Source organism: Aedes albopictus, chromosome 3 (genome assembly GCF_035046485.1).
Source record: "Aedes albopictus strain Foshan chromosome 3, AalbF5, whole genome shotgun sequence".
Lineage (NCBI taxonomy): Eukaryota > Metazoa > Arthropoda > Insecta > Diptera > Culicidae > Aedes > Aedes albopictus.
In genome coordinates, this window is record NC_085138.1 from 285899507 (window position 1) to 285924324 (window position 24818).

Sequence of the window (24818 nt, forward strand, 5' to 3'; positions counted from 1 at the left end):
GAAGCCTAATAACTTTTTCCACGAACGTCGCATCGATTTGCTGTCTTCAGAGGTCTGATTCCTAGTGAAGTTTTCTACAGAAATCATTCGTCGACTTATTTTTAGGGATCTAGGGGTGACTCCTAGCGATTTTTCTTTGCAGGAGTAATATTTCCCCATAGTAAATCGTATGAAAAACTAAGAATGGCGGGCGCTAAAATATAGTTTTTCCGATCGATCTGAAATTTTGCACAGTTGATATGGGACCAAAGTTGAACTCAAAAAGTATACAGGAACTTGAGTTTTTCCATTTTTTGTATCTTCCCATATAAACCGTGTACCAGGCTATTAACTATATAAATGAAAAAGTAAATGAACTGTCGTTTATGTTTTTCATAGTATATTGTTCTGGCTATAATAGTAAATGAAGCCAACAACGTCCGTATCCTACAGGTTATAGAATACTTCCCTTATACTGGCGTTATGGCTAATGTTTATACACAATGCATTCAATATTAGTGCATAGTATCAAATTGTAGCATTATTAATGATACTTTTCATTATTTGGGACTTTGAAGCATGCTTCTGTAATGAATTATGATGGTATTCTATAGAAACCCCTATTTGTTTTAGGGGTAAGGCCCTTTAAAAGGGCGTAACTCGTAATTTCGTCCAACGATTATTTTTAAAATTTATCCAGAGGTGTAGGAATGATAAAGAAAGAGATGGCGTTTCAAATTTTGTTGGCAGAAACATGCTTCTGTTATGAAATATGATGTTTTTCTATAGAAACCCTGATTTCTTAGGGGTTAGGCCCTTTAAAAGGGCGTAACTCAAAATTTCGTCTAACGATTTTTTTTAAAAATTTGTCCAGAGGTGTATGAATGATGAAGAAGGAGAATGGCGTTTCAGGTTTTGATGGAATTTTTTTTTTTGATAATAACGGTAAATGAAGCACCGTGGTGGTTATATGGGCCCGAGTTTATGTAGTTCTATTCTCGAGATACAGAAGTGCAAAATTTAATTGAAGCCTACTAACGGGCAAACCTAGAATTAACCATGCTATACTAAGTATGTAAAGCCAAACTATGTTTTTATACTTTTGTTGTTACTGGAAAATATCATTTTGTGAATATTTCATGACACGAATACCACACAAATGGTAAAGTGTCGTTAATAAATAGTAATAATAATAATAATTTTGCGAATAATCATCTTATCGTAGACCATACGGAAGATCGAGGTTTCAAGGTGCGGGAATTCATAAATATCGTGAATTCGAACTTCCAAAAATGGTATGTGTTCGATCAAAATCTATCCATCGATGATGGTGTGGTATTACCGCCGTCACCCTATAAAGCAGTTTATCAGAGGAAAGTTCATAAGGGTCGGCTACAAACTGTGGGCCATATGCGGCAGTGACGTCTATTTCTGTCATTTTAATTTGTACTGTGCAAAACATGCGCTGAAGGAAGTGCACAACCCCTTTGAACAAGAGTTGTGATAAAAATGCTGTAAATCGTCGATGACGTAAATAGCCTCGTTGTATATTTTGATAACTTTTTCGCTTCATATGATTTGTTCGTAAAACTGAGCAAAATAGGTTTTTGTGCCACAGGTACTATGCGACAAAATTGAACAGTGCAATGCCCTCTTCAGTCCGACAAAGTACTTAGAAAAAGTTGTCGAGGCTATTATGATCTCCATTTCACTAGCGCCACCTAGTCGATAGACCTAGAATCAACTAGCTCACTAACGGATAACCCTGGATGTCATAATCAACTTTGCCGAAGACGAAATACTGGTATGTAGTTTGATTCTCGAGATACAGCAGCTAAGATTTTTAGGACTCACTAGCGCCACCTAGCAGATAACCCTAGACTTGACCCTAGAACTAACTAGTTCACTATCGGGTAGCTTCTGATGTCCTGATCAACTTTACCGAAGATGAAATTCTTCTATGTAGTCTGAGCGGATAATTCAACAACCAACAAGCTCACGGGTAGCTTCTGATCAACTTTGCCGAAGACGAAATTCTTCTATGTAGTCTGATTCTCGAGATACAGAAGTTTAGGATTTTTAGGACTCAATAGCACCACCTAGCGGATAAACCTAGAACTAACTAGTTCACTAACGGCTAGCTCTTAATGTCCTGATCAACTTTGCCGAGGACGAAATTCTTCTGTGTAGTCTGATTCTCGAGATACAGCAGCTAAAAAACTTAAGGACTAACTAGCGCCACCAAGCGGATAAATCAAACACCTAGTCCACTAACGGATAGTTTCTGATGTCCTAGTCAACTTTGCGAAGACGAAATTCTTCTATGTAGTCTGATTCTCGAGATACAGAAGTTTAGAATTTTTTGGACTCTCTAGCACCACCTAGCGGATAAACCTAGAACTAACTAGTTCACTAACGGGTGCCGAAGACGAAATTCTTCTATGTAGTTTGATTCTCGTGATACAACAGCTAAGATTTTTTGGGATTCACTAGCGCCACCTAGGTGATAAACCTAGGACTAACTACTTGTTACTTATTGTTGTTCACTATCGGGTAGCTTCTGTTGTCTTGATCAACTTTGGCGAAGACGAAATTCTTCTGTGTAGTCTTATTGTCGAGAAACAGCAGCTAATACATTTTAGGACTCACTAGCGCCACCAAGGGGATACATCTACAACCAACTAGTTCACTATCGGATATGTAGTTTCTGATGTCCTGATCAACTTTGTCGAAGACGGAATTCTTCTATGTAGTCTGATTCTAGAGATACAGAAGTTTAAAATTTTAGGACTCACTACCGCCACCTAGCGGATAAATCTAGAACCAACAAGTTCACGAGTAGCTCTAGATGTCCTGATCAGCTTTGTCGAAGACGACATTTGTTCATATGGTCTGATTCTCGAGATACGAGCACGACGGTATTGGCAATAACGGTTGACGCAACTCCTATCAAAGCAAAATGTTTCATGATCACTAGTGCCATCTACTGGAGCGAATACGAACTAAATTACGTACTATCGGTGAGTCTTGCCCTTCTCAATAACTTTGCTGAAGACACCAGTTTTCCAATTTCACAACCGTTAGCGCAAAATTTACTGATGTATAAATAGATCGCTGGGCGTAAATGGGATAAGCAATAATGTTTTGCTACGTTTTATCTTGTTCTGAGATTGACATTCAACAATACCTCGGCTTCTGAAATTCAACTTATTTTTGTTTCCAAAATTGCTTGTTTCACAAAATTGTGTGAAAGATCTGAATGTCTTAGCTTACAAGAAATTTATTACGCATGCTTCCATCAAAACTTGAAACTTTCTCTTTGTGATTGTCAAGGAAAAGTTTCGTAGATACTGTTGAAAAGTTCATTGAATATTATCTAAGTTTCTTATAAAAAAAAGGTTTAACTTGATAATGCACCGCTGCATTGAATGGACTCATTTCATAAGAAATGATTATGATGCATACGATGATACTCCCTGAACTGATTCAACGAAGAAAGCCCACTCGGAAGGTGATTCATATTCCAACAGCCGATAACGTTTAGTATAATTTTGTCATTCGGAAGTGGCGGCTATACCTACGGCGAACCCTAAGCCGTTGAAAATGACACACTTTCCTCGGTTGCCACCTTTTGATTTATTGCCTGCTTGACGCACTCTAGCTTCCGGATGAAAAGTTACATCTTTGGCGATGAAATGTAGCCTGGGCCAAACTTTTACAGACGGCTTGCCAATTATGTTAAGCAGCCATAAAATCCAGTGGGAAATGAATTGTCGTTCCACCAATTAAGCGCATTAGTGTCAGTTTAGGCCAATTGATGTTCCTAACAAAAGTTTTGGGAACCGAGCATTGTTTCTAAATAGAAACACATTGCCAAAATTTCTACAATCGCCTGCTAGAAAATGTTTGTAGAACACGCACAGCATTAAAATTTCATCAACCACCCGCCATTAAACCATCGGGCAATTATGTCCAGTTCGACGAAGAATTTCCACCTTGAAGCATGAACTTGAAGAGGCAACACTCACTGGGGTGGCCGCGGTCGGCCGTTTTGCTGATGATTCTTTGTGTGCAAAATTCGACCAGAGAAAACTCTTTCCCCGTTTTCGTCCGAATGGTGCGGTGATCTTCAATTGGCATCGGTCCAAGAATACGTACCTACTCGTTGGGGCCCTGACATTGCGCCGCTTACCCGGATGCCGCCCTATAGCTGTGAAAGCGTCAGATGAGCAAGAGAAATGGAACCGAACCGATTCTAAATTTAGCCAGTAGATCTAGATCTCGAGAAATGCATGCCGTTAGGCTAGTCATGGGGAGTTTTTGGATGAAAAGATGCTGAACTCGTAGTACGGTTGACGTCATCCGCCGTTAGTAATTCGCAGATATTAGTGTGATTCTCGGTAAACAGTACGGATGATTAATTGGAAGGTGATGTAGAATGAAGGTCGACACTGAACTAATTAGAGGCAACATGTTTGTGTTTACAACTTACTAGATACTAGATTTATTTTCAAGCATTATATGCAGGATACGCATGCTGTTTAATCTGTAGCATCTCTTTACGTATATCAAACCGTATTTATTTATTTTTTAAATTTTAAAGCAATTAGCTTGTGAAGAAAGCTGAGTTCTTCCGTTTTAATCGATTCTACAGACAACAGTCCAGGTTCTACAAATATTCTCTAGAAATTAACTTCGCCTATTCTTCATCATGCAACACCCACCGTCATCCGACCGCAGTAACAAGTTCATTTGCATCGACTTCAAATAATCATCAAACTGCAACCAACGCCAATTTCTGCCGGCTCTTGTTGTCGATCGATCTGCTGTTGCTGTTGTTGTTTATTGCACTGCCCTCCTGCCTTCGTAAATTGTGGAATCCGTTGTTGTTGTTGCTGTTGCATTGCAGCACAAAGTAGTAGTAGGTAAGGCTGGGCAACCGATCAACCGGCACTACTCACCAACGAACGATCCACAAACTATTTCAAGGTTGTACATTCGCGTCCCACGAGTTTGGAATCGAATTATCACTCCTCAACTGCAAGCTTCCATCATCCTTGAGTGCCTTTGAGTAGGTAACTGTTGCGACGGCGACGACGCGACGATGCGACGAAGGACGTAGGTGTATGGGCTTGTTTTGCTTAGCGAGGCGTTGCGTTGCGTTGTGTTGTTGAGTCAATCAACGTGAATTTGGGCCCTAAACTCCATCAAACTGATCAGCTGGTTGAATTGGTAATGCACGGAATTGGGTGACGGTGGGCTTGCCTAAGGCAATAATTTTGGAATGTTTGGCCCTTTTCGATCAAATCGGAATGTTTTACTTTCATTATTGGTGCGAGCCATCAAATGCGTTTAAGATATGCATGAGTGGGTCAATCGAACCACTCCCGATCACATGATTGAGGTCACCTCTTAAAAAAATGCAAGCTTTGGATGTTCCTCATCAAATTTACTTCGATTTCTCATATTTCAGAGTCATTCAAAAAATAAAACGAATTATGTACACGGATGTGTTTCACGCGGATTTTTCACGCTGTTTTTTTACGCGGTATGCGTAAAAAACGCCTTATTTCAAACAACGTCGTACAAAAATCAAGTCCTGGTAGATCAGAAAAGGTTTTAGGGGTTCCAGGGTGTCTCAGGGGAGTTTCTAGGAGTGTTTCAGGGGCGTTTCAATGGGTTACAAAGCGCTTCAGAGAAGCTTCAGAGGCGTTACATATAGGGTTCGAGGAGAGGGGGTTTCGGAGGCATTTCAGTTTCAGTTTCAGAGGATTTTCGGCGGTTTTCAAAGACGTTACGACAGCGTTGCATAGGCGTTTGCGTGGGTTTAGGTAGGTTACAGGTGCGTTACATGGCGTCCGAGGTGGTTTTGTGGGAATTTTTTTAGGTATATCACGAAAGCGTGAGAGGAGTTTTCGGGGGCATTGGGGGTCTCAGATACGTTACAAGGGGTCCGAAGGGATTCCATGGAATTTCGGACGATTTTCAGCGGGTTTAAAAAGCATTACAGAGGGCTTCAGGGGCGTTTTCGGAGGTTCTGGAAGGTCTTTTCAGGTGAGTTGCCCTCTGGATTCCACAGTAACCCTCTTGAACTCCTCGAAATGCCTATGTAATGCCTCTGTAGCGTCTCTGAAACCTGCCGAATAAGCTCCGAAGCTGCTTGAAATGCCTCCAAAATCTCCCTCTTACTGCATGTAACGCACTCAAAACCCTCCGAAACCCCCGAAAACGTCTCTGTAACGTATCTGAATCCCGCCGAAAATCCCCTGAAATTTCCTGAAATGCCTCCAAAATCCCCTAAATCCCTTGAACCTCATGTAATACCCCTGAAACCCCTAAAATGCCTCTGAAACGCCTTGTAACCCATTGAAACGCCCCTAAAAAGCCCCTAGAAGCCACCCCCCCCCCCCCCCCCTGAGACATTCAGGAATCATAAAATGAAATAAATGGAACGTTTTCTCATGTACCGTGACTTTTTACAACGTTTTTTGAAATAACGCGTTTTTTAAGGCGTTTCTTTTCAAATAACGGAGTATATTACGCGGTTTTTTACGCGATGCCAAAACTGTCGTGAAAATAATCTTCAGTGTATTCATTTACTTTACGTACCTTAAGATACACATTGGGACGTATGAATAAAAAGAAACGATTATTCGGAAATCAAATTAAATCTCGAACTAGATCTCGAAGGAATTTCTCCAGAAATTCCGCCAGATTTTTTTCTCTGTAACTTCTCTAAATATACCTCTTGGAATGCCTTCTCACAAGAAATTCTTCTCCCGTATTTGCTCTCGCCATTTTTCTTGGTATTTCTTCTAGTATTCACCCTGGATCTTCTTCCTAATTCCAACCGGAAATTTTCTAGCATTGGACCAATCTTTTCGTGCATTCCTTCTTGAATATTTCAGGATTTCTTAAATCTGGAAAGAATTCATGACAAATATTCGAAAAAAAAACTCGGGGCGGAATCCACTAAGGACGAAAAACAAACATTAAGAAATTCAAGGAAGAACTCCGAGAGAAAACACGGGAATAATTCTGTGAGAATCTGATGAAACATTTCGGTAGATATACGTGGAGGAATCCCGGAAAGAATTCAAGCAAGAAAATTAAATAGTAATTTCGTGAGAAATCCACAGAGAAATAACGGCCCAAATTCTGAGATTTTACTAATATCCATCGGAATAGCCAAGTATTATCGGTTGTGCCAGGGTTTTTCCAAAATTGGTAATGTTTCATTGTAATTTATATATATATATTTTTAATTTTAGTGCCTTATTCTCATCGAACCAATACTTTTATATCAATTTATAAGGCCGATCTTGTGAATCATCATAAAACTTGCAGTTTATTAAGCTGGTGTTCTGATGGTTCTACAGATCTAAACGATTATTTTCAACTTGAAATCATAATTTGAGAATAGAAATTTGTTCAAGACATTAATTTGGAAATATGTATTTCTATACTTACATCTGAAAAGGGCGTAACAACCATTGCATGAAGTTTCCTACAAAAGTCATTCATTAACACGCTAAGTACCGACAGGCAAAAAAAAACGTGGAACTATTTTTTTGCACATCCATATCTCAGCAGTTAGTGAACCAAATTTCAATCTTTTTGCGTTAACGGAACCCTACACTATCCTAGAGAGGTGTAGTGAAAGCCGATTGGAATTCCATGCAGCTTCCGGTGAGAACTAGGCGAAAACATTAGTTCCACATTTTTAACTTCTTCCGGTTCCGTTTTGTTACCAGATTGGTTATGAGTACCATGTCTTTGTAGCGAGTTCTCTCGGAACCTCGACAAGATAGCAACATTCTGTCTTCGGCAAAGTTGTTCAGAACACCAACCACTTCCTGGTGATGGATTTCATAGTTCCGAATTTCACCACCACGAGGCGCTAGTGTACATAGTGACTTCCGGTATGACTTCGGTGGGATATAGCACGAGATTGAAGCCAGATAGGAAGATACGATCTTTGGCAAAGTTGTTCAGGACTACAAGTACTTCCAGGTCATGAAGAGCATAGTTCAAAATTTCACTCCCACGTGGCGCTAGTGTACATAGTTACTTCCGGTACGACTGTAGTGGGATATAGCACGAGATTGAAGCCTGATAGGAACGTGTGATCTTCGGCAAAGTTGTTCAGGACTACGAGTTCTTCTAGGTCATGAAGAGCATAGTTCCAAATTTCACCACCACGTTTGGCTAGTGTACTAGCTACTTCCGGTACGATTTTGGTGGGATATAGCACGAGATTGAAGCCAGGTAGGAAGGTACGATCTTCGGCAAAGTTGTTCAGGATTACAAGTACTTCCAGTTCCGAACGTCATCACCACGACCATCGTTTATATGGAAAAATGAAAAATTCAATGATATCCCATCAGATCAAACCTCTTTTTTTTTATCCGATTTCAGGACCCAAATAAGTGAACAAAATTTGGGCACGATCGGTTATGTCTACGTTTTGCGCATCGCGTTTGAAGTTTGTATAGGGTTTTACATGGAAAAACACACTTTTTTGCATTTCTCTCATAACAAGTTCGAATTTTTCTAAAACCATGTAACCGATACAGTGAAAACATAGCCTAGGGTGTCCCGAAAAACTTTGTCGAAGACCGCGAAGTGTTCTGATGCTTATGAAAAATGTTATAGCGTTGGCATTGCTTGGCGAAACAGCATGATTTTGTTACTATTGTTATTTCTTTACATGTTAAAACATAAACACATGCATGCGGTTCGTTGGTAATACATATTTTCACAAGCATCGGATCGCTTTGTGGTCTTCAACAAAGTTTTTCAGAACATCCTAGGCTATCATTTTACAACTTTCAGACAAACTTTTTCAACTTATGACAAAAATACTGTTTTTAATGTTTTCCTATTAAAAATTCCATACAAATTTCAATTGCAATGCGCAAAGTGTAGACAGAACCGATCGTGCTCAAATTTTGCACAGATACTCAGGACCCGAAACGGAACCAAAAAAGCTTTGATCTGAGAAAACGGTTCCGATGACCCACACTAGTGTACATATATACTGCCGTGAATCGCAAGTCAGTCCCATCTGCATTTTGGGCAAAAATGAGTTAATGACCGTTTTCGAGCTTTCTTTGGATGATCTTTCAGCTGCGTGCAAAATAATATATAGTTTGTTCAGTTAAATCGAAAAACAACACCAAGTCAGATCGTCCCATAATGAAATGTAATCGCAAGTCAGTCCCATTACGAACTTTTGCACCCTCCAGTACAAAACCTGACACTATTTTAGCCAGTTTTATATTTTTCACTGTTACGTTGTCACGTTTGAAACAATATGTCAAAGTTTCATGATGATCGCAGAAGTTTTCAATTTATGGCGATTTTTTAGAGTTTCACATAGAAATCGAATTTGAAAACTTCAGAGGGCATTTTCTCAATGCCTACTTTTTACATATGGGACTGACTTGCGATTCACGGCAGTATACCACCGGTATGAATTTGATGAGGTATTGCAAGAACTTCACGTCTGATAGGAAGGCAAAATTGTTCAGGACTACCAGCACTACCGAGTTTCGAATTTCACCACCACGGTGTGATAGTGTACAAAGAACTACAGACGTGATTTTGATGAGCTATGCTAGTGAAATTCAGGCCTGATTGGGACTTCTCTGACTCACTCGAAAGATTGCTCTGACAATTTCTCTAGCTTTTTGTAAGGGAACTCCTCACGGAAATTCCAACGTGGAATTTCCTGAGGGTTTGTACTGGGTTTCTTTTTCAACGATGTATTCGCAAATTTTATTAGGGATTTTTGTTCCACTGATTCCTACTGGAATTTCTTCAGAAATTTATTCAAGCATTTCTCCAGTTATTCTGGAGTTAGCCCACGTATTCATGTCTTCAGGAAATCCTCTGGATATTTTTCAAAGGATTCCTCCAGGAATTCCTCAAAGTATTGTTCAAGAAATTTCTCCTCTACGGATTCCTGTGAATATTCATCCGTGGAAATTCCAAAGGAATTTATGCAATCGTTATTTTTAGAATTCCTCACGGACACCCTTTAGGGATTCCCTTAGAGGTTCCAGCTGAATTTCTTCCAGTAAGGGAATTCCTTCTGGAATTTCTCCAGGGTTCCTTCGCTTACTTCTTCAGGCATTTTTTGGAATTTTCTCTAGTGATCTATTCGGGAATTTCCTCAAGAGATTTCTTGAAATATTCTTCCAGGAATTCTTCAAGAAATAGTTAAATAATTCATACAAAGACTTTTCCAGATATTCGAAAAATTCTTCAAAATTCCACCAATAATTCTTTGGGATTTTTAGGAGATTGCTTCGGAAATGCCTCCAAAGTTTCCTTCGAATATCGAGTATATTCGCCAGCTAATTCTTTGCCAAATTCTTCCTGGGATTTTATCGGGAATTCTTTTAGTGATTTTTTGGGAACTCCTTTAGCGGTCCTTTCTGGGTTTTTTACCAAGCTTTCTTTCGGGAAATTATCCGGGTGATTCCATTGAGGACCCTTGAGTATTTTCTTTTTTTGCAAATCTTTCCAGGAATCCATGAGATTTTCCAGGGATCTCTACAAAAATTCATCCAGGCATATCTTTAATATTTTCTACTGGGAATTTTCAACAAAGATTAAAGCACCCGTTTGGACTTTCGGACACTTTCAGCAAGCCCTATCAATGCTCTCAGACAACTCACCCTGCAAGTCGTCTTGCATATCGTGCATTTCTTCACGTTGAAGCTTGTAGTCAGAATTTGTGAGGACTAGATCCTCACACTGAAAATATATTTTGTTTCATTGTACGAAATCGCTCGTCATGTTTACAAATGCCATTCGTTGTTTTCTGCAACGAAAAGCTTCGTAATGTGCATGAGTTCGTTTCGTACAAAATCGCTCCGACAAGTTTTTCTGTCTCTTTTTTTTTTGTCGGAATGACATAAAACATGCTTAAAAAAATACCACACGTTCGTCCACTTAGATATCAGAGGCTTCGATCACGGATCTTCTGATTTATACCTACCAGTGCTAGTCACCCATCTGTGGATGCTTGTTGAAGCCGTCCGAAAACAACCAGAACGCTTTCCACATTGGTTCAGTTTATAAATAACTTTTATTTCCAACCGAGAGCATGTTTCCTTTCCTCTTCTCGCATACGCACCTTCATATGCTCATGAAAATATGTTGCTTTTTTTCTCTGCGATCCAATCAATCGTCAGTGATGACTGCAAAGCTTTGTTGCATTCTATGAAGCTAAATTTTCTTTTTACGCATGGTTAGTAAAAAACGATTGACATTTGTTTATTTTGTTTCATTCTACAAAGCGGGAGCTAAAATCTACGAATGAGCAAGTTTAGCGTCTGTCGGATTCGTGATTTCATACATGATACAACTCCATTCGTACTGTTTCAGCATGGTGGTACGAATGGACCGTACATTATACGCAAATTGCTTTCAATTTACGAAAACTGGTTTTACGAAGCATATTCGTTGAGGTTTAACGAAAGAATATTCTGAGTGCACGGACGCTTCTTTCGTACAGAAAATGATGTCACACAATTCTATGAATTGATGCCATCAAATCACCCATTTTTATGTTGATGGTGTTGCAGGATGGTGTGTGTAAACTAATAAGAAACAAATTGAACCCTTCCAGTTTTCCTCCTCCACAAGAGCACGATGGCGTCAAGTGTGATTTTGGAGGCAAAGTGAAGAGACCGCTTTTTTCATTCGGGCCGGCCGCGTCGTCGTCGTCGCCGATTTGACTGTGCTTATCTTCGTACGGGGCGGTTTAGTGTGATTTTGGAGGCAAAATGAAGAGGCCGTTTTTTTCATTCATTTGTCTACTGGCAAGATGTATGCGATATTAGAGTGGGTCAACGTTGTATGGAAAATTCTTCAAAATTCCACCAAGAATTCTTTGGGATTTTTAGAGATTGCTTCGGAAATGCTTCCAAAGTTTCCTTCGAATATCCATTCTCCAGCGAACTCTTTGCCAAATTCTTCCAGGGATTCTACCGGGAATTCCTGTAGTGATTTTTTGGGGATTTCTTTAGCGGTCCCTTCTGGATTTTTTACCAAGCTTTCTTTCGGGAAATTATCCGGGTGATTCCATTTAGGACCCTTGAGTATTTTTTTTTTTTTGCAAATCTTTCCAGGAATTCAAGAGATTTTTCAGGGATTTCTACACTCTTCAAGTCGTCTTGCATATCGTGTATTTCTTCACGTTGAAGCTTGTGGTAAGAATTTGTGAGGATGCTTCTTGAAGTACAGAAAATGATGTCACACAATTCTATGAATTGATGCCATCAAATCACCCATTTTTATGTTGATGGTGTTGCAGGATGGTGTGTGTAAACTGATAAGAAACAAATTGAACCCTTCCAGTTTTCCTCCTCCACAAGAGCGCGATGGCGTCAAGTTCACATGTCATTTCTCAATTGTTTTTCTCACATCGTCAGACGACGCCATCCTAGCTCTACAGTTAAGAGTAGTGCAAGAAGTGATTCAAACCCCAACGCTCGTTGGGTCCGGGTAGCGATCTAGTGCACTTCACTTGATCGTGCAGTTGGTACCGACCGCGACCATTTGTCGACAGCGAAATAAAACTGTAGCGAAAATGGTTTCTCAGATCGGAGACAAAAAAACAACAAACGGATGCGTAGGCAGACATACAGTAGCTGCTTTGTACGTTATGTACGTTATACGTACATATGGAGAAAAGCTGCTGAACTCATTGTTCATTGAAGCAGAACTCACTTTGTTCCCCGAAGGAAGCGTTCTGTTTTAAATTAAAATAAATGGTGCTTCTCTGAATCAGACTGGCGAATAAGCAGATCTTTATTCTCATTTGTATGACCAAACGAGCAGAAACAGATGGACGTTTCAGCTTAGCAGTTTTTGTGGGCTCTACGAAACGGAGATGCTAAAGGGTACACACTTTTCTGCAGCGGTCACAGAATGGTTGGATTTTAACATTGAACGCCTACAACATGTGGTGCAAATTATAATATCAAATGATCAGTTTATACTTTGAGCCATTGAGAGTATCTTGATGTTTCTTGGTGTTGCGGGAGCTGCATATGAAAATATCTTGGAGTTGGTGTCGAAATTGAGTTCTGACTCACCCTAATCAAATACTTTCTTACACATAGACGTTTTCAAGGTTCTACATTCCACATAATTGCTTTCGTTAGAGTTACATGGCGATTATAACGTGTAGATTTCCACTGTTCTGGAAGTCCAATTTCAAATTCAAACTTCCAAAGATTTTCTAAAAGTCATAAACTTGGATTTGAATTGCATATACAGATTTTTCTATACAAAGCGATTGTGTTGTCTTTGTGACCTTCCGGTCATTGATTAAAAGTAGTAGGTACATTAAAAACTTACTTTTAAAATACCATAAAAGATTCCCCTCAACGGAACTCAAACTAGTGCTCACATAAACTCTCACTCTCCCCATTCATCCGTAACAACGATAGATGAAAACGAAATCACCCGTCTCGGTACGACTCACCATACGTTCGTTGTTTGTGGTAACAACAGTAAACCTTATAATCGAAAACTTAAACCGAGTAAATTCGAAAGCAAAGCTGATTAACTCTTCGCGTGTCAGCGAGTGTAAATTTCAGTGCTCTCGTTAGTCATACACACCGGCAAGCGGTAGAGATAATGGCTTCAATTTTCTTGACGATCTTGACTTCGTCGTCTTCATCGTCGTGACACCAAAAGTTCGTACGTTCAGTGAATTGACACAAACAACACATGAGTCAACGTCATCCGCCTCCATTCTTCACCATTCCGTTGGATGCAGAGGGCGTCTTTGGACTGTTCAACTAAACTTCGATTGAAGTCCCCACTCGATTCGAAGTGCCCAACTTTGCCGGCACGTGAACAACCATCCCGTCGGCGGATAAAATGAACAAATTAAAATAACACCTCCACTCCCTGTTCCCGTTTAGTCGGTGTAGTCGGTAGGCTAAACCACGACCAGATCGAACAGGGGGGAAGAGATCTGCTGGAAGGCAGGCAAGATTCATTTTCCGCATGAATGACGAAGACAATAAGGGCGGGCGGATGCATGCGCGCGGGATCATGTGCTCTGGAATCATAAAGGAACGGAAGTAGCCAATAAATTCTTCGCTCTGCTGCGCGATGCACTTTGAGTGTGCGAACAATGTTCCAGTCAGTGCAATGTGGGACGAGTCCAGCTGCATTATGCCACCAGCCAGAGAACTATCACTCGCAGTATGTACCTACCTAGTGATAGGTTTCATGAGTGGAGAGCAAACATTGATAGGGGTCATTCCACACCATGTGACAGAGGCACGTGCAATCGACCATCTTGAAAAATGCCACTACACGTGGCTTATATCAACTCTTCACCACTATTTTGAAAAATCACAAGACCAGGATGATTGCTTTACTCAAAATTCTGGAAATTTGAAACCACTAATTCGATGATTTTCAAAATTACGTTAGAGAACCTATAAACTATATACAGTGGAGCGCACCTGGCGTTATGGTTGAAACACTTGACTATCACACCGAGGACCTGGGATCGAATCCCACTGCCGACAAACTCGCAAAATGTGAGTTCCCTTCGGAAGGAAATTAAAGCGTGAGTCCCTAGATGAAATAGCCTAGGGCTAAAAATACAGATACAGGCAGAGACTGTATACTGTTAATTCAGTAAATGCACCAATTATAAAAGTTGATTGAGGTTTGCATAGAAATTGAACCTCAATTTTCTATCCGAGAGGGAAGAGAACGGCAAAGAATAGGAATTAAAACAAACAGCATGAACGAAAATGATCCAAACGTTCATTCGTGACGTCATTGTGCAAAACGTAATGGACTTATCCACCGATGAACCGAATTCATCGCGGTCCGGGAATTTTGACACTAGAGCGGGGTCTGTTCCAATCAGAATCGTCCAATTCTGATTGGAACGGCCCCGCTCTAGTGTCAAAATTCTCGGACCGCGATGAATTCGGTTCATCGGTGGATAAGTCCATATCATCAATCCTCGCATTACATTTTGCAAGATGACGTTACAAATGAACGTTGGGTTCATTTACGTTCACTCTGTCTTTTTTCCTCCCACACGAGCAGGTTTCGGTGGTTTGTTTTGACTCTCATTCGTTGCCGTTCTCTTCTCTCACATAAAGATAAATTGAGATTAGTTTTCTAGCCATTCAGCCGACTATATGCACTGACCCACCGGTGAATTAAGTTCATTTGGTTCGAGAACGTTCACACTTGAGCGGGGTACGCTTCTGAATAGCTGCTGAAGAAGCGAACTCCGCGCTAGTGTAAAATTGAATTCAGTTAACAAATCTGTGCATTAAAGCTTGCGGAGAGAAAAAGTAGATTTAGCGTTTGGTTCATCCAGAGTAAACTTTGCTATTTGCAGTACTAAATCGTACACATGATCTATTAACGCACGCTTTAAACTGAATGTTTTCGCATCGGACTGTCAATCTAAACAATCGTCCAGTAGGTATTACGTTTTGCACGCTGACGTCATGAATAAAACTTTTGTGCATTCTCGTTCTTGTTGTCCTCTTCCACCCCCTCCCCACTCGAAATTTGGTAGTTTCTAATGGTTTGTTTTGATTCCCATTCTTTGCCGTATTCTTCTCTCTCGGTGAGTAAATTGAGGTTCAATTTCTATGCAAAACTCAATTGATTCGCACGTCTTTGACAATCAAAATTCGTAGCGCTTGAGTTCCCAAGTAACCACGAGGCACTACCCAACTAACAATCACTCATTTCACAAGCACCTTTACGACGAATTGATTCAGCATGATGCTGAATAACATTTGGATAATTTTCAGGCACAACCTTTATTCGGGTTTTGTTCACACAAATTTGGAGAAACTATAAAGCATAGTGTTGTGTACCAACTGAACTGTTTGTTGTTAAACCGTTTTACAACTATATAGTAAAGCTGCTATTCAGCTTTAGCAAAAATGATTAAAAACTAAAAAAATATGCAAAATTTTTCAATTTCCACGAGAATTTATGATTGGAACTTAAAAGCTGTGAATACATATTGTGAAATAATAACTACACATAAATTTACCTAAATCCAGATTCGAACTCGACACCCGTCGGTTGCCAGCCGCATGCTTTCCTATCTGCGCCATCCTAGAGATGATGAATTGCAGCGCTCAAATCAAAACATAAACTTCCCGTGGTTTAATAATGATGATGATGAGGGCCCATATAGCCGAGGCGGTAAACGCACGGGTATCCAGCATGACCATGCTGAGGGTGACGGGTTCGATTCCCGGTCGGTCCAGGATCTTTTCGTAAAGGAAATTTCCTTGACTTCCTTGGGCATAGAGTATCTTCGTGCCTGCCACACGATATACACATGCAAAATGGTCATTGGCAGAGGAAGCTCTCAGTTAATAACTGTGGAAGTGCTCATAGAACACTAAGCTGAGAAGCAGGCTTTGTCCCAATGAGGACGTTACGCCAAGAAGAGAGAGAGGTTTAATAATGATCAGACTTTGACTCCTATTCAGCAGTGGTGAATTAGCACAACATTATGGTTAACGACTGAACAACAAATTAATTCAGCTGTTGTTCAATAAAAAACACGTGTTTTTCATCATGTACTCTGAGTCGAAGTATGATAAAACGAAAGCGCATATTTGACTTGTGAAAAACACATTATACAGATACATGTCCTAATTTTTGTATGAACTTAACAAGAAGCAGAAAAAAGTCTTAGTTTAGTTGTAAAGGAGTTGTAAAGTTGTAAAGGAATTACTGCGAGTCGAATAAAAATCTTATTAAACGCTTGAAAAGTGTTTTAAATTATTATTGTTCATACCAATACGAAAAGTTGAACATTGGCTACTTTTTCAATTGAAATAGCATTTGTACAGTAATGTGTACAGCATGATTTTAGTTCAGCTATAATTACCATTATAAAGCAACAATTCAGCATGCATGCTTGTTTGCGGCTGGCGATTGTTAGTTGGGTATAATTCTCGCGTTACATTTGATAAGGGCCTATCCCTAAAATGCAAACAAATCGATTTTGATACCTTTCCGTAGCATCCCCCAACAGTAACATATTGTGCAAACATCACCCGCCTTACCGTTAATCTTATCAGAATAAACCCCACCTTCAAAACGGCAGATCATTGCTTTTTTCCCAATCATTCATAAGCCCATGCTCCAAATGGACCAGTAACAGTAAAATTTTGTTTTCATTTGTTGGTCCTCTCGTTTAAAGGGCCGACAACCGAAAATTTTCCGAACGGCTCTCGGCCCGAGCGCCGAGAGAGAGAATTCTCTCTCTCAAAAACGGCCAAGCCTTGATACGATGTCAACAACGGACTCACTCGGGGGACCAATCCACGCTAAGAAAATTTTAGAAAGACTAACAGTAAGGCTTACACCGGGTGAAAGTTCTCAAATTAGATTAACATGTTTATCTATAATTTTTCATATTTTTTTGATAATTTTTTATGCAAACTTGATTATTGAAGCATAGATACATCTATTCTTGTGTCACTAAAACGAAAAGCATATTGAAAAATTCGAAAACCGTGAAATACGAATAGAAAATGTGATGGAAAATGTTTGCATCGATTTTTTTCAATGTTTACGTTCTGGGGATAGGCCCTTTTCAAATGTAACGCGAGAATTCACCTGGAGGCGAATATAATGTGATTAAGGAGCTGACACGCTCTATATTGGCCGCTTAATAGCCCTGTGAGCCGAAAGTGGCGAAATATGTTGCTAATGGTTACTAGGGTTGGCTGTCATTTTTTCTTCGTTGACAGCAGAGATGGCATTTCACCGTAGCGATTCACTGGGGCGTCAATTTATCGACCACACTGGGGATTTGAACATTTTTCACCGCACCAAGAAGCCAGTTTCTCTTGATGAGGGTGGTGTGTAGATCAAGCGCTAGTGTGTGCCCTTGCTCGTTCGCTTAGGATCGAGTGTGGCTCGCGCGCTCTTCCGTGTGTTCACCCAGCTGTTACCGAATCAGCACTCAACGTATCTACATACCAAGGTAAGTTACTCTCACTAATATTCATGGATTAGTGAGAAAAGGAAAAAAGCAAAAAAAAAGGGTTATGAAGTTTGCGCAGATTTGTATGGGCACATCACTATTTAGCCAACTTTTTTGAGAAATTAAGCTCTCACATCCTAGAAGCAATTATTTAATTGCATCTCACTGGGTTAAAAGTGACCTCCATGCAATAAAACAGGAACTATCACCATTTGAATATCGGTGACAAAAAAATGGTTCTAAACTTAGTTTTACAGCATTTAGAAACTATCAAACTACGAAAAACTTCACAAACTTTGCAAAAATTATAACATTTTAGTGTAAAAACACCAACTTTTCATAACTAACACAGATGTGTTGGTGAGTCTCATTATTGACATTTGCGGGAATCTCTTACCTTGGTATTTAGATACGCTGACTAGAGCGCGCGCCGGAGAGATTTTTTAAAATTCACCGGAGAGAATTTAAAAACGCTCTCACCACACTCTGGTTGACAGTTGACGTAGAAATAGGAAGTATTTGCTTGACTGGGGGACATGGGGACATGCAAACTCACTTCTGAAGGTAAATGCAATAATTGAGTAGGTGTTTTCCATCTCTGGTATGAACGATTATTTGATACATTGCACAATGATCCTCGAAACAGATTTACGAGGAAAGATGCAATCTGCGCCTTCAAATGTTATTTTTTTTAGATTAATATGATCTTCTACAAAGTTGTTTCTAAAAATAAGGTCCTCTTTTCAATATACATGAAAATTAGGGTTGTTCATATTTTCAAAGAATAACTGTATACATTCTTCGGGAAAGTTGTAGATCTATCAATTTTGAGTAAGTTTGCTGAAGACCCTTTTCATGTAGCTTTAAAATTGACCGATCTAGAGGTATTTTTCTGAATAAGCTTAGAGTGGTTCAAGAAAAACAGGTTTTCTGGCGTTAACTTTTTCAGTTTTGATTTGAAGTTTTGAAGACGCGTCGTTTCGTGCGCTGAAATGGCCGTTATCTCTTTTGGTTCAATAGTTACAGGTGTTTGTCCTAAAAAAATCTTTTTTTTTTGAAAAGGTGATATGACCGATTGGGGCAAACACGAAAAATATCTTCTGCCCGCATTTAAAAGAAGAAATGTTGTTATAAAACATATAAAAAAAATTGGAGGGGTGTTATTTTTGTAACTCAAGAAAAAAATACTTAAAATGTGCCTATTTTATCAAGAAAATCATCAATATCTTTTGAACGGAATGACGTAGCAACATTCTCAGCGCACTTATGATAATGTTTTCTATTGCCGTTTTTCTTTTTTAACCTGGGTCGGAACTGGATTGGTGGAAAATGTGTAAACAAACAACGTCAAACAAACTTTAGTACAAGCGAAACCGAAGTCGGGTTTGGGTTGAAACTGTGATCTCATCCAGTTCCAACCCAGGTTGGAACTGGATCAAAAAGAAAAACGGCATATGTGTTGCACTATTTTACCTAAACCATGCATTTTCGAGCATTTTTCCAACAATACACACTCCTTCACATCTCGGTGACAAATGGGGAGACACACGGTCAGAAAATTCACTCATTTTGGCGCTAAAGTGGGACAACTCAAAAATGAGTAAATTTTATTTCCAGCGATAGTGCTGGCCCAAGTGCGAATATCTCATCAGTTTAAGTTGTATAATATTCTTGCTGATGTGAAGAATATTATACGGCTTAAACTGTTTGGATTTTTGCACTTTGGCCAGCGCTATCGATGGCAATGCAATTTACTCATTGTTTGAGCTGTTCCAGTTTATCTCAGTTTTGTGTAAATCTTACCCATTTTAGAGTAACTTTTTCTTAGCGTGCAAGCAGAAAAAACGCGATACAGATGATCATTTGTCGCGACGTCCACGGAGGAGATACGGATCAAGAGTCATCTGCTTTTCCAATTGGTACACCGTGTTTCGCAGTTTGCGACTGCTGTGACGCGCATCACTGGTGAAATTGGTAGGAAATTGCACGCACCCACCCGTCAGTCAGTAGTCGACACGATCGATGGTTCCCCAAATTGGATCGGGAAATCGAAACCTACGCGTGCAGTTGTGGCGCAGGGCGGAAGCAGGTGACGTATAGTGTTATTATGGGAATTGGATCTAGAGGGAGTGGTGCACTCTTATTGCCTACTGATGAAAAACTTGGAACATATTTCCCAACAGATTAAAATTAATCGAAATCAACAAAATAGGGACCAGACACAACATAAACAAAGACCCCAAAGTCGATCTATCAGATGGGATTGATCAAGCGTTGCAGTTTAGTTCTGCGCTGCGCTGGCTGGTTACTATCGAACACGAATTGTGTGCATCGTGGTTGCACGTTCGTGTTTTGCCAGCCGTGATTTATCGATGACTATCTTTGTAGTTTGGCTGTGGTTGCATTATTGGTTAGCTATCCCGGTAGCGCCGTTCGGAAGAAACTCAAACTATGCATCTATACCTGAACGATCAATAACAATAACAACATCACTAAGCAATTTGATGTAGGTTATTCATTTCAAATAGGTTTATATTGAGCAATAAGTCGGAGATCTAAACATTTGTTTACGGAACCATTAGTCTACCCTGAAGGCAATGGCTTGATTTACTGCTTCGAAGGAATTTCAATTTATAGTGCATTAGGTCGTAATATCTAAATCATGACCCTCGATATGAAATCTTTCCATATCCAAAGGTTGTAAACCTATAAACAAACCTCGAAGTTGTCAATCATCGATTGGGAAGCAGAAACGTTTATTGAAACGAAAATCATCAGGAAATTCGGTACAACTTGAATTTGTTGACCTTACCTGAACTTGGGATGGAAAACATATGAAGATGCTAATCGTCATCACTGTCAGAGGAACCGAAGAACGATAATATTTGTTATTCCGACGTAACGCCAATGGTCGCGCATTGCTTTGAATATTCAATGAGAGTTATGTCAACCTTCAGGCAGGCATCTCAATACTCAACGTCAAAGACGAATGGCAAATATTCCGCCTTCAACGGGTGATCGGTGATCGATGGGACTTTAATACCGTCGTGGTCAGGTATATTTGCATCACACTTCACCTGAACTAAAGATGCTGACTTATGTTTGCGCGATTTTGTTTGTTTGGTATTTTCTTCAAGGTTGTTTCTTAATTGTGACAAATATTCTTCAATTAACAAGCGTAAGTGTAGGAACAAACCAGCCAATTGCTAGAACTTGCTGAGTGAGGTGAGGTCACATGCTGCTCCGACCCGACCAGTTATAATTGAAGCTCGTATCCGTCGCGCGACGCGTGACGCGTCGTCGGTGTCGTAAAAGTAAACTACTGTCTAATCATCGGTACCGCGGCGGAGACAGTGTATGTATTTTTTAACGGATGGCACAGACAGGCAACCTCCCACTGCGATGAGTCGTATTTGTGCAAAAAGTATAGGAATGTCGCAAGTTGTGTTGCGGCGAACAGATGCCATACGCTAACAATATTAACATGTGACGAACAGTAACCGCAGTTGATCATCTTAGATGTTTGCTCTCAAACGATCACTAGGCGAAAGAATTAAACGAAGCCTTTGACAAAGTAAATAACCATTGCATGGATACAAATTCAAACAAACTTTTTTATTTAACTTATTTGAAGGAAAGGGTGTTCTTCCTTAGAAATTACCAAGGGAATATTATTGAAATTTCGTGTGGGATTCTTTAGATTCATGTCAGGATTGTTTTGGGGGATTTATCTCGGAAGTCTTTCAGCTTCTTCGATGCGATATTCTATTCAGGACTCCTTCAGACATTTTCTCGTGATGATACAGCATGGATTTTCTCCGGGATCGCTTGAAGGAATCCTCCAAGCAGTTTTCACGGAATTTTATGCAAAATTCCTTCACGAATATCGTACGGAATTCCATGTGGGATTGCCCAAGCAGCATCTGCAACATCATCCAAAATGTGGCTTTCTATGGTTTGGTCTAAATAAGTTGCACTAAAAGCACACGAAACCTCCATCTTGTCAGTTGAGTTGCATTTAAACTCCGAAATTCATGAAGTTGCGGCTTTGCTTTGTTTCATAGAAATCAAACATTACCTCGTGTTTGACATCGATTTATGAAGGTGGGGCTTACATATTCCTCGCAAGTGATAATACAGCCAGCTTACATTAAATGTACTACGTGACATGCATGTAGTTCTGTGGAGTTCAAAGTAAGCTCGATTTTCTGCCACAATGCGACACTGAATTTCTCTGCTGGTGTCGTTATCGCCGGTCACCAGTGAGAAACACCATTACCTTGCATTATCTCTTTGCGAGATTTGAAGGGCCTCGAGAGTGTCCCTGATACTCGAACTACTCACAACACTCGATCCATCGTCGCTTTGATCAATCGTATCAGTTTATCCGGGAATCCGTTTTCGTGCATACTCTGCCATAGTTGGTCTCGATCGATTGTATCATACGCCGATTTAAAATTGATGAACAAGTGATGTGTGGGCACGTTTTATTCGCGGCATTTCTGCAACACCTGGCGGATGGCGAACATCTGGTCCGTTGTAGCGCGTTCACCCATGAAGCCATCCTGAAATTGCCCCATGAACTTTCTTGCAATCGGTGATAGACGGCGGCATAAGATTTGAGAGAGTTTCTTGTAGGCAGCGCGGTAGTTCCCGCAATCCAATTTGTCGCCCTTTTTGTAGGACACATGGACACATGATACCTTCCATCCATTCCTCCGGTAATACTTCCTCCACCCAAATCTTGGTAATGACCCAGTGTAGTGCTTTACCAGTGCTTCTCCGCCTTATTTTACAAGCTTCCTTGGTAGTTCATTTGCTCCAGCGGCTTTGTTGTTTTTCAACCAGCCAACCTCTTCCTCAATCTCTTGGAGTTTAGGGACTGGAAGTCTTTCGCTCTGCACACGTAGTCCTAGATCTGTTATCACGCCACATGTGGGATTTCCTTATTGATTTTCTTTGGAAATTTGCCCGGGATTCTACCAGGCTAGAATTTCCTACAGGGAATCCTTCCGAAACTCTTTTACTCCAGAGATTGCTTCAAGAGTTACCTCAGTGAACTCTGGGATTCCTTCAGTGATTTTTCAAGAGATTTTTCCATCGAAACCTCTTCAGATTTCTTCTGAAATACTTTCCAAGATTTCCTCTCCAGAGACTTTCTTCGAAATAACTTCCATTCTTTCTGTGATTTGCTGATGCCTTAAGGGATTCCTTGAGGGGTTCCTTCAGAAACTTCTTCCGGGATTCCTCCTGGAACTCGTTCCAGGATTTTTCCAGAAACTCTATCGGGGATTCCTCCAAGAACTCCTTCCAGAATTCCTATAATACTTTCAGTAATTCCTTCCAGGAATCCTTCAAGAACTCCTTCCAGGATTCTTTCCGGAATTCCCTTCGTGATCCTCTGGGAACTCCTTCCGGTATTCTAACAGAAACGCTTTCTGTAATTTCTTCAAGAACTCATTCCGCTATTTTTTGCAAGTTCCTATGAAATTCCTCCATAAGTTTCTCAGTTGTTCCCGAAGGATATCCTTCGGGATTATTACGGAATATATTACGGAATTAATCCAAGAATTTTCAGTAAATTTCTAAAGGAATTCCTTCCCCCGTAACGTGGGTAGATCACCTTAGAGTGGTGCGTTGCGGTGTAAGATCTACCAAATCAAATTTTGATCTTGATATGTTGATAATTATTCCAAGATCAAAGTTTGATGCACTTTTTGTGTTTTGTAATTTATTTTGTTTCAATGTACTGCTAATAAACATTTTATTTCAGCAGGATTCAGGTAAATTTATCGCATAATATAAAAAATATTGTAAAAATATGTAACTGTGGTGAGCGTATCACTAATATGTAGTTTATTTGACGTACGATGTTAATATTATTTTATATTTCAGATTATCAACCGAAGAATCTAGTAATTCAACTAAATGCCAACAAGATGACCACCAGGATGAATTGGGCAGACAACTGATTCGAAGCAGCCTAAAAATGGTGTGCCTGAACGTTAACCAAGCGTATCCTTTGGAGTTTAGCCTTCCACTAACAACACCCAAATTCCCGTGACACCTAGGCCTGAGAGATCGTAGAGTTGTCTACATTTTTCATAGGTGTCCAAACCTAACCATCCTTTCCCATTCCTCAGCAGTCGCAAGGACGTGGCCAGGACAGTGCTCGACCATTGGAGGATAGCGTCAGTCTTGTTTAAGAGTCAGAGATTAGTCCCAAATCTTTGTGCTTTGGTTCGGACGGGAAGGAGGCAACCCTCATAACAGCGGTCTAGGACTGTACCACCTACGAATTTGTGCGACTCGCTTAATGCTAATGCTAATGCTAATTTCTAAAGGAATTCCTCCGATTTTGTAAGAAGCTAAGTTCCTACAGGATTTTCTTGAAAAATTCTTCCAACCTTACTTTAATGCTTTCTTAAGGCATGATTTTAGCAATTTTGTTAGGAACTGTTTCTAAATTTTCTGTCATGGATCCTTATGGGATAATAATTCTACAGAAATTTCTTCAGGGAATGACAGAAAAAACTTCCGAAAACATCTCGAAAGAAAGAAAGGAATTTCAGAATAAACTCCCTATGGAATTCTTGAAGGAGTTTCTAGAAGATTGCCAGAAGGAATTGCGAATTTAGGATTAAACTCTTGTGTTTCTGGAAAATTCCCGAAATTCCTGGAAGAATTTCGGAGGAATTCTTTGACATTCTGGAAAGAATCTCTGAACGAATCCCATAAAGTGTTCCTAGAGGAAACCCGGAGCGAAATTGTGGATAAACCATAGATGGAAATTCTTCAGGAATATAAA

The 24818-nt window shown here is 40.0% G+C and overlaps 1 protein-coding gene and 1 long non-coding RNA gene across 7 annotated transcripts in view; both read left to right on the top strand.

Annotated features, from left to right (window-relative positions):
• The window catches only part of LOC109418806 (rab11 family-interacting protein 4), a 365611-nt gene that overhangs the window by 199811 nt on the left and 140982 nt on the right, over window positions 1–24818 (top strand). The window lies entirely within an intron of this gene.
• LOC134292211 (uncharacterized) lies at window positions 14989–24353 on the top strand. The gene is made up of 2 exons (XR_009999526.1): window positions 14989–16168; window positions 16469–24353. It is a non-coding gene; the product is annotated as an uncharacterized LOC134292211 (long non-coding RNA).